Source organism: Triticum dicoccoides, chromosome 1A (genome assembly GCF_002162155.2).
Source record: "Triticum dicoccoides isolate Atlit2015 ecotype Zavitan chromosome 1A, WEW_v2.0, whole genome shotgun sequence".
In the NCBI taxonomy this organism is placed as follows: Eukaryota; Viridiplantae; Streptophyta; class Magnoliopsida; order Poales; family Poaceae; genus Triticum; species Triticum dicoccoides.
This window is the reverse complement of record NC_041380.1, coordinates 311,832,732-311,843,172: the sequence shown is the minus strand read 5'-3', so window position 1 is coordinate 311,843,172 and position 10,441 is coordinate 311,832,732. Positions and strand designations below refer to the sequence as shown.

General features: G+C 46.5%; 1 long non-coding RNA gene across 4 annotated transcripts; it reads right to left on the bottom strand.

Annotated features, from left to right (window-relative positions):
* Window positions 1–6,031: 6,031 nt before the first annotated feature.
* LOC119270284 lies at window positions 6,032–9,814 on the bottom strand. Of its 4 annotated transcripts, XR_005134032.1 has the most exons (13): window positions 9,678–9,814; window positions 9,527–9,589; window positions 9,350–9,409; window positions 9,189–9,266; window positions 8,874–9,095; window positions 8,586–8,788; window positions 8,395–8,499; window positions 8,019–8,260; window positions 7,611–7,930; window positions 7,099–7,490; window positions 6,775–7,022; window positions 6,610–6,682; window positions 6,032–6,522 (listed from the first exon to the last, which is right to left on the bottom strand). It is a non-coding gene; the product is annotated as an uncharacterized LOC119270284 (long non-coding RNA). The 4 variants fall into 4 exon arrangements; XR_005134031.1 differs by having other exon boundaries at window positions 8,019–8,499; XR_005134036.1 differs by having other exon boundaries at window positions 8,019–8,499; window positions 9,350–9,370.
* Between the last annotated feature and the right edge of the window lie 627 nt (window positions 9,815–10,441).

Sequence of the window (10,441 nt, the reverse complement as noted above, 5' to 3'; positions counted from 1 at the left end):
GATAAACCTGGGCTAGAGTCTTGTGTGGTTAGTCAGGTCGTGGCCGACACCCTCGCCAGGCTTCCGCTTGAAGGTTGCCGAGATACATGACGTGTACATGGCGGTAAGTGGCGAGAGCGTGTGTGAAGAAGTACACCCCTGCAGGGTTAACATGATCTATTCGAATAGCCGGGTCCGCGGTTATGGACTTCTTGGATGCTTACATGGTACATAGACAACTTGAAGTGGATACTCTAAAATGCTCAAGACAAGTGTGAGTGCTATGGATGGCCTTCTCGTAGGGAGACGGGGATGGATCCATAGTAGTGTATTGTGTGGTGATTAGTGGACTCGTGTACGTTGTCTCACCTCCAGAGTTTCTGGTAGTCGTAGAACAGGATAGCCACAGAGTCAAAGCTGGCTTGCTGCAATTAAACTCCACATTACCCCCTTGACACAAATGCATGTATGCTAGGGTCTGATGTAAGTCTTGCTGAGTACCTTTGTACTCATGTTGCTTCATTTATGTTTTTGCAGCGGAGACTTCGGTCTTACTAGTGATCTCGTGGACTTCGACTAGTAGCTAGTACCTCAGCTACGATCTTGATCGGATGTTGTAGATAGTCAGGCTCTTCAGCCTTTTTCATTTGTAGATGTCTGTACCCAGACATGTAATGCTTCCGTTTGTTGCTTGATTGCTCTGACTGTTGGGTCATGTGACCCCTGTTTGTAATAATGCTGTGATGGCTCTTCTGAGCCTTTATCTATATAAGTTGTTGAGTTATGCTGTGATGCCATGTTGTACAGCACATACTTGCATGTTATGCGTACGTGTAATGTGTACTGCTATGTGTGGGATCTGACTATCTAGTTGTTTATCCTTAGTAGTCTCTCTTACCGGGAAATGTCTCCTAGTGCTTCCACTGAGCCCTGGTAGCTTGCTACTGCTCCGGAACACTTAGGCAGGCCGGCATGTGTCCTTCTTCGATCCTGTGTCTGTCCCTTCGGGGAAATGTCACGCGGTGAATACCGGAGTCCTGCTAGCCCGCTACAGCCCGGTTCACCGGAGTCCTGTTAGCCCAGTGCTACAGCCTGGATTCACTCGTTGATGACCGACACGTTCGATGCTGGGTCATGGATGCCTGTCCCTGTAAGTTAGTGCCACTTTGGGTTTACGACTAGCCATGTCAGCCCGGGCTCTTTATCATATGGATGCTAGCGACACCATCATATACGTGTGCCAAAATGCGCAAACGGTCCCGGGCAAAGGTAAGGCGACACCCGTGGGGATACCGTGCGTGAGGCCGCAAAGTGATATGAGGTGTTACATGCTAGATCGATGTGGCATTGAGTCGGGGTCCTGACATACTATCGGGATGAATCGGACAGGCGTTCATAGTTTGCGTGCAGTTGAAGAATTCCTTCTTAGGGACATCACAGATGAATCATCGAAGCTAGAGAAGGACTGCTTCCAAATTGCATTCGTTATTTTTGTGATGGGGCTTGTTCTTGTGCCAAAGACAAAGTATGACTATGCAACTATTGATTTTTGGGGAGCACTAGCCAATACAGAAAACATTGCCCAGTTTAACTGGTGCCAGTATGTTCTAGATGCTTTGCTGGATGCTGTGAGGAAGCTCAAGAGGGACATTATCATGAATAACGAAAACACCAACCTTACAGGATGTCATCTTTTCTACCAGGTGAGAACAAGTCCGCAATTTGTATGGTACAGTCAGTCTGATTTTTTCTTCCATTACTAGATGATGCATTCACTTTGTTCATTGATATTATTCAAATCGTCAAACAGATTTTCACGATTGATAGCATGGACCTTGGTATGTTCAACAAGAAGCACGATGTCTTCCCTCGCATAAGTGTTTTTGACTCTGACAGCCTTAGAAATATGATCATCATGGCAACTGACCCAATCAAGTCGGCCAATTCATGGTCGTATGCACCAGTGAGTGGTCAACCATGAATTCGTTCTATTCTTTTTTATGTATGGAGCAAAAATGCTGGCTGGTTTTTGGACAATTATACTGTTTTGTTTCATGATTTTTCGGCTACGAGACCCGTCGACAGTGTGTTACATGTGGGGCCAGCGAAGGGAAAAAAATGTGCAGAAATCACACAGCACATCTAGGTCTCACAACAAGAAAAGCGGTGCTGCCTGTGCTGTGAAACCTGTTCGGACGCCTGTTGTTCAACATGCAGATGCGCCCGTTGGCGCACCAGTGTTTACTTCTGCACCAACGGGTGATATAGGACCAATGGACCTCGGCAATTATTTGCGTCAGCAGTATCCAAAACTGGTTGGCTTTTTTAATTTTCCATTTTTTCTTATCCCCAGGGGACATGTGTAATCAGGCTTTGCTATTACGTACATCAGCTAGCACTGATGCATTACCATTTTCTTCTTATCTACTCCCTCCGTTCGGAATTACTTGTCTCGGAAATGGATGTATCTAGAACTAAAATACGTCTAGATACACCTATTTCTGCGACAAGTAATTCCGAACGGAGGGAGTACCATCTTAGGTTGCGGACGAGATTTCACTTCTACTCAAGAAGCAGAATGCGAGAGCTCTGCTCCATCTAGCAAATGCAAGGCAGAGCATCATGAAGGATATGCTGAAGTTCATAGATGACTTGTACTCGTCGCTGAGCCGCCGTTGTGTCTGCTGCCCTGCCCGGGGTTTTGCAGACTGTCCGTTAGTAGGTACGGGCTGAACATTGTTTTTATTTTTGGTTTCCAACAAGCACAGGGACAGATGCTAACGTTCTTTTCTTAACCTGTTTGTTCGTTGATTTGCATCAGCTACCAATCTTGTGCGAGAGCAGTTCACCACCCCCATAACAAGCAAAATCGATGGACGAAGGCTAGACTTATCAGGCTATGGAGGTGAATGAGTCGTTCTCGTGCATTACATTTTTCATACCCGGACTGCCAGTGATGTCAGACCTCTTCTTATTTTTCTATTTGTGTTTGTAGGCAAAACTTGTGCCACAGAAGGCAGCGTTGGTGCTAAACGCAATTCCCAGTTCCAGAGTGATGCTGATTCAGAGAAGCGACTGCGTGTTGACTTGCCTACCCCGCATGAGATCATACTGGAGGTCACTGAGTTCTGCGAGTCCACTATGAGGGCCATCGTTGAGATGTATGCGGGCTTGCCTTATAATTTTACAGCTATAGTATTTGGTCAGAGCAACAAAACCCTCCCTAAACGGAAATATATCTGTCAACATGGTTACGCGACTGATCCGTGGGGCTGGGGGTGTGTCCCGTACCCGCCATCGCTGGATGTAGCTGAGCAAATTGAGCAGTACATCACCAACGCACTGCCTCAAGTGCTCGCTAGGTAATGGAGGACAAATGTGTGTTTTTCCCTTTTTATGATTATACGTATTTTTTGCTGAAGATAGTTGCGTCTCTTGACATTGTTACAGTTTGTTCGTAATCCACGAGTCCCCACGGTACATTAGAGTTACTGGCCTAGCACTAAAGCAGCAGCTTGTGGGGGAAAGGTTGATAGACCACGAGCTGATGTGTATTATCTTCCGACGCTTTATGCAAGCCGACGCAGAATGCAACCGGGATTCCCCATATCTCAGTTGACGGCACAACCTTGAAGCAGACTTTTCGGTAAATCTCATATGAAGTGCGACGGATTCCGTGTTATTTACTATTCCAAGGTTCTCATCATGGAGTTATTTAGATTTATATTTCCATTCTTTTTTACTGCAGACCCTTGTGCTATCTGATCATGACTACACGTAGGACTGGGCATTCGGTTAGACCGAACCGATCGGGTCGGTGCTTCGGTTACTTTTCAAATTCGGTTTCCTGATTCTCTTGACCGATCGGTGATCTACAAAAGCAATGACCGAGACTTCAGTCCACCGAAAATTCGGTTCGGTGCTCGGTTATGAACGAAGAGAACCGACATTGAAAGGGAAGCAAGAAATCGGAAGACAAATCTTGGGGAAAAAATGTTGACGCCTAGCAGGAACAAATCGAAACTTGGAACGGAATGGTAAGAGGAAAGCATTGCCGCAGCCCGCAGGATGTCGTCGGAAGCTGGATGCGATGGCCTCGACCGCGTACAAGCGATGAACGCCGGCCGCCTCCGCCGCTAGGGACTACGGAGCCATGGGCGCAACCAGCCGCCTCCGCCGCAAGGGAGCCATGGGTGCAACCAGCCGCGGGCCGCCTCCGCCGCTAAAGATCAATGGGCGCCGCTGCTAAGGAGCCATGAGCGCAAGCGCGCAGCCGACGCCCTGCGAGGTAGGAAAATGGAGGCGGCGGCGCCGCGTGATGTGCGCTCGTGAAGCACCGAAGCCTGGAGCATATTCTGGATAAGTTGCGTGGGCCGTTTCCCTTCGTCTGCTTGTGGAAAGAAAAGGCTGGAAAAAGCATTGTCTACTACTAGTTCTGTAACGTGGAGTCGTGGATGGTTGGGCTGAATTGACTAGGCTTTAATAAAAAAACGAGAAAGTTAATAAAATACGATTAATTCGGGAGATTCGGTTAATAGCGTCCAATGACCGAAAGTACCGAAGTAATATCGGTTTCTTACGATCGCTAACCGGACGAACAACCGAACCTTCGGTCCTCGGTTTTTTCGGCTTCGGTCTCGGTTTTTTCGGCTCCGGTCTTCGGTTCTCGGTTTATATGCCCACCCCTAACTACACGTACTCGATTTCCATTCAGAAACAATTGACTGGTGAATGCCACCAGTACGACATCACGTCAGTTCAAATGGTAAACACAAAAATCCAGTCAGTGTCTACTTTTGGTAGCAGAAAAAGTTCTATGTTTTTTAGCTGCTCTGTGCTAACTAGTTTCTTTTCTCTCCTACTGGGTTCTCGTCCAAACTGAAGTTCTTGTTGCTGGTGCCATTACAAGATGGGTGGGTACTCATGATGTGAGACATGCTGGCCAAGATTCTTCATGTAATTGATCCACTTGTTCGGCGACACAGCAATAACCCAGCCGTGAAGGTACGTCGGGAGCTGGTCGCACGGAAGGTTCATAGCGGTCTATTCAACTACCTTAATGAGTATTATGCTGGCTGGCCTGTGGCGGAACACAACTGGAGCACTGTATTCCCTGATCTTACAGAGACTGATCTCTGCAAGTAAGCATGTGTTTTTTCCATCATATCATATGGAGCGATGAAAACCCTGATAACTGACAACAATGATTTTTTTTCTAATGTTATTCGTTTATTCCTTCGCAGGGAGGAATCTGGAATTGTTGTAGTTCACATTGCACGGCACTACAACGACAGAAAGATGATGCTGCCATTGACGAAGGTAAACCCGACTGGAAGATATCATAATTTTTTCACTTTTTTTACGCTACGAAGTGATTTTTTGTGATGAACCTACCGCCTCACGCTGGACGAACCTCATTGTACAGCCCAACCTAGCAAAAACTAGGAAGCAAGCTATGTTTGAGTGCTTGAAGCTTCAGGGAAACCTGTCATCCAAAGCTGGAGATGCATTGTGGGCAGCCCTAGCTCCCAGTGATTCATGCTTTGGCTCCTACCCCGAGGCCTAGTGGTTGATGGCTACATAACGTTTAGTCGAGGTTCTGGGGGTTGCAGCCGCTATGTTTGTGTTGCAGTCATTTGGTTGCCACATGACCTTTTTGTACCATTTCACCATGAATCAGGAACAACACCATTCCCCTCAATGTCGCTTCAACCGTGACATTTCTTTATGTATGCTTTTTAGTAATAATCGGGCAATCCAGTGGGACCTTTTCCTTCATGACAAATGATCACATTTGGCATTAATGGTCACAACAAATTTGTAGATATTTCCCTGAGCATTTTTTCCCGGTTTTTGATTGTGTGATCACGCGGCAAACTACAACCCAGGGGAGGAAGCTTATCTATGTGCTGGAAACATAGGGGTGGGCAGACATACTTAGTTCAAAAAAGAATAGCAATCAAAGCAATATGGTAGTTCAGTCCACGGCCGATGGAACTCGCCTATCCGCCAGGCATGTGGATGTAGTCTCCCAGTAGTTCATTTTATGGTCTAGTTCGCCACCAAATGGAATCGACGGCGGACTTCACGTGTTTGCCCACATCATTTGCTCAAGGATCTTTACATGCACAAATAGATGACCAGACATTAGTTCACCCGTAGGCGATATTGGTTCAGACACTCCAGACTTAAGTTTAACGTACAGATAGCACTACATAATTTAGGTACCCCCCAGCTCAGATGGGGCCACATTTCATACTTAGTTCAACATAAAATAGAAATTAAAGCAGTACGGTTGTTCAGCCGAATGGAAGGTGAAACGCATGCCTATCTGCCCGGTATCTGGATGTACTCGTTTTTGTCTCCCAAAAGGTCGTTCATGGCCTAGTTCTCCACCAAAAGTACCGTCGACGCACTTGCATGATTTTCTGACATGACTCACTCAATAATCTCCGTGTACATGAAGTCGGGGAAGTCACCCTTGTTGCCTCTCATCGCAACGATCTCATAGGCGAGCTTCTTCCTCAAGTACTCCAGCTCACCCTGTGCATGTCAAGCAAACAGGTCATTGTTTTAAACCCTGTCGAAGAGAGGGGTGTTCATTGATTTATGCAAAAGTTATATGCTTACATTAGTCAGTGTATGAATGTAAAGGCCATTGTAGTCCCTGAGGTAGTGCACCATGTATATCCCACTGTTTTGCCTGTGTATGACATAGTCATAATAAAGATTTTTCTTGTCACAGGAAACGTTATGGTACTGACCATATATGGGTTTCCACGTCCGGGTTTTTACCTTGAGCATGGAGGATGCATCCCCGTGTTGTAATTGAAGGTCGAGTTAAGTGATCCAACCAAACCACCGGGGTAGATATTGTTTAGGCACCAGCAGAACCCCTTGAGAAACAACTTTGCACTATCCTCATGCTTCAGCTTCATGTTGCCGCTGCTGGTCTCCGTAGGGTCCATCACCAAGAATTTCTTATGTTCTACGTCAAGCACATAGAGAGACCATGTACGCGCCAGCTAGACAGGGAACATGAACTGCACAGCAGGGGCAGTTTCTTTCAGTATAATGCAAATTCGCTTAGCAAGAGGCGATAATAATAGCACAGCTTACCATTTTGGACCATTCAGCTCTGCAACCTAGATGATTTTGGCTTAGCATCTCCCTTATCAGCTCCAGATCAATGTCGAACTCATGCTGAAGGAGCTCATCCTGCGATAGTTATTTGGGCATTTAGTCAAGCTGACCCGATATGCATGATATACCCATTACAATATGATCAAAGGATGAACTAAAGTTTTATTTGTCTCATCGCAAACACTGAGTCGAAGAACACCCTCCATCGTGCCAACCAGTCTCTGTACATCTTGCGCTCCTTCTCTGACAGCATCTTGTGGATACACCTCCATCCCACATGGCTTATCTCGCCCCCAGGCCTAAATTCCTGTTGTATGTCATGCCCAGACATCACCGCAACGCGGAACACGAAGTGACGGAACCACTTCCTGAATTTTTTTTAACAAACAATAAGATGGGAGTGTGTCAGTTTGCTCATTGCAATTTTCAGAACTACGATCACATTTGTTTAATATTTATGAAGTATTACAGGTATAGAGATCTTTTACCTTGAAAGATTTCGGTCGCTTCCTCTCAACATTTCATCATAGAAGCGAAGGACAGACCGGGGGGTGGCTCGTCGTGTGACAAACCGACGTGCCCTGGGAACTTTTCACCCCACTGAATTCGTACATTTGGGCGATCTTGTCCTCTGTTTAGTTCAGCATTCATTGCTTGCACCCCTGTTCCGCAATCATCAACAAAATGAGTGGAGCCACTGTTTCTTTGCAAAATGAAAGTAGTATAGCATATGTTTTCTGCTTGCCATCGTCCCATCGTCTAGGTTGATGATGCATCTGACCAGCTGAGCTCTCTCCTTGTTCATGGACTGTATTTTGGCATCAAGCAGTTAGTTGTATACTCGATTGCACTTCAGAAAACCACTGTAGAATGCATCTATGATTCAACGAAGCAACCTGAGGGGACCACGCTTCGCGCCAATGCTCCATGGTGTGTAGCGTGCTGTCCCAATAGCAGAACACCACCATCATCAACAACCGCCTCATCACCTGTCCCCATGTGTTGCGGGGGGTGCGCTGCAAGTGTTCATCGAAAGTGACCATCCTTCTTGGCAAGCAGCTGGCTCTGCGGTCATCACCACTACGCACCAGGACATACTCCGGGCTAATGCTGGCACAAATGTCATGTGTAGCGCCACCTGGCACAAGAGAGATACTAACAGGTGCAGATGTTGTATGCATGTACATAGGGGGAATTAGTACTAATGGGAATCAGTATCAGCGGAGCTGTTTGCAATGTATAAAGTTTCAACTTCAAAAACAGGGGAATCACCATGAGTGCGGCCTTCGCCTTCATGTGCTTGGGATTTGCCATCGCATCCTTGATGTTCTATGATCATTTTCGAATCGCTTGGGCTTGATCCCACTGCCACTAGTCCTGCACCATACCAGTTGCTGTCAGTCTTGTTGGTTTATATGGCATGAAGTAGGTGGTTATCAGATCGACATGTAGTCAGTACGTACCATCAACAACAGTAAGCCAGCGTCGGTTGTTATAGTCGGAGCATTCATCTCATTGTGTCCTCCTGTGTCTTCTTCATTAGCAGCTGGAGTAGTAGGGTTGTTGATGTCGCCAGCTGCTGGAGCATTTATCTCGTCGTGTCCTCCGGTGTCTTCTTGACCAGCAGCTGGAGTAGTGGCGTTGTTGATGTCCTCAGTTGCGACAGCTATGGAAAAAACCCAGGGTACAATCATTAGTTCTTTTTAAATGAGAGCACACTAACACGATGGTCATGGGTGCGAGGCACGAACCGTTCCCCTCGTACAATGCTTGCAGATTTTCAGCGAGTATGTGGTCAGTGGTCTCTTGTTGGCTTTGCTCATGTTGCGAGTTTGTCTCCAAATCCTCTACATATGCTTCCCAATTAATATCATCACTGCTTGAAGGACTATCGGAGTTAGTCCACGAACCAAATGATCCTCCACTTGTTGAGTCATAAATGAATGGCTCCTCTCCTTCATATTTATTGTTGTCTGTGTCAATAATAATAGGTAATTTTGTTATTCTAAATCTAAAAGAATATATGAATTCTCAATACTCAGTAGAGCTAACAACATGACACGTACGAATGGGAGATTCTCTTTGTTCTGAAAGAACATTGGCATTCTGCTCCAAATGCCCTGCACTAGGCTCTGTACATGTAACTGTCACAACCATGACTAAATGTTAGTATCTAGTATAAATTATCTTCTTGCATCATCATTATGTGAAAGTGTCAGGAGCTCACTGTCAATAGCATATTCTGCAGCTTGCAGGCGCAAAGCGTAACCATCGTCAGTGTCAGTCACTTGATTGCATGTCAACACAACAAACAAGTAACAACACTTTTTATTTTTATTTTTCCATAAAAGGTGAAACTGGGAATTTATAGGATATAAATCATGTTGAATTTTTAAGGTAGTACCTCCTTGAGTAGGATCAAGCCCCGCGGATGGCTGAATGTGCACATGATCAGGCAGAAGTATATCTACATGCAGAAAAGAGGTCATTTAGGAAGAAATGAAAATTAAAGCAATAGAATGTAATGCAATTGTAGAAGGCAACCGATGCGGCACCTGTGGAGGCTACTGCCGTAGGAGCTTCGTATAGGATCATATCTTCGGGGCTCTCAGGTTTAATCTGTGACGCCGGGGTAATCAAGCTACAGTAATCCCACGCTAATCATGCCACGTCATCCCGATTGCTGTTGGTAAACGTCCGTTAGTTCAAACCGCCCAAATTCAAATTTAAAATTAATGTCGACAATAAAAGTTTTCAAAAATTAAAACGAAAATGTTCGGTGATTGCCAAATATTACAAAGGTAATTATGATGCAACAAACACATTTTTATAAAAAGGCTAGATGGTTTTAAGTTAAATAAAACAGAAAGAAAATAAATAAAAGAAAGAAAATACAAAAGGAGCAAACAGAGAACAAAAATAGAAGAACACCCCCTTCCCTGGGCCGTGGCCCAACTGGGCCAACCCACCTAGCCCAGCCCACCCCGCGCCCCAGCCTACTTACCGCCCCGGTCCACCCGACCGAAACCCTAACCGCCCCACTCTCCCCTCGCACTCCTCTCTCTCCCTCCTCTGCCCGATCTGGATCGGGGCAAACCCCGATCCCATCGGCCCGACGCCGCCGCCGATTCCCGCGGCCACTACGCCGAGTCCCCCCCTCGCTGGGACGCCCTCCCGCCTCTGCGCGAATGCCCCCGACGCCACGGAGCTTCGTCACCAACCCGCCGGAAGTCGCGGCCTCGACCCGGTGCCGCCTCGTCGTCGATCTGACGCCGCCGTCCGTCGTCACCGCCACCTCGTCGCCGCCCCGTCATCATCT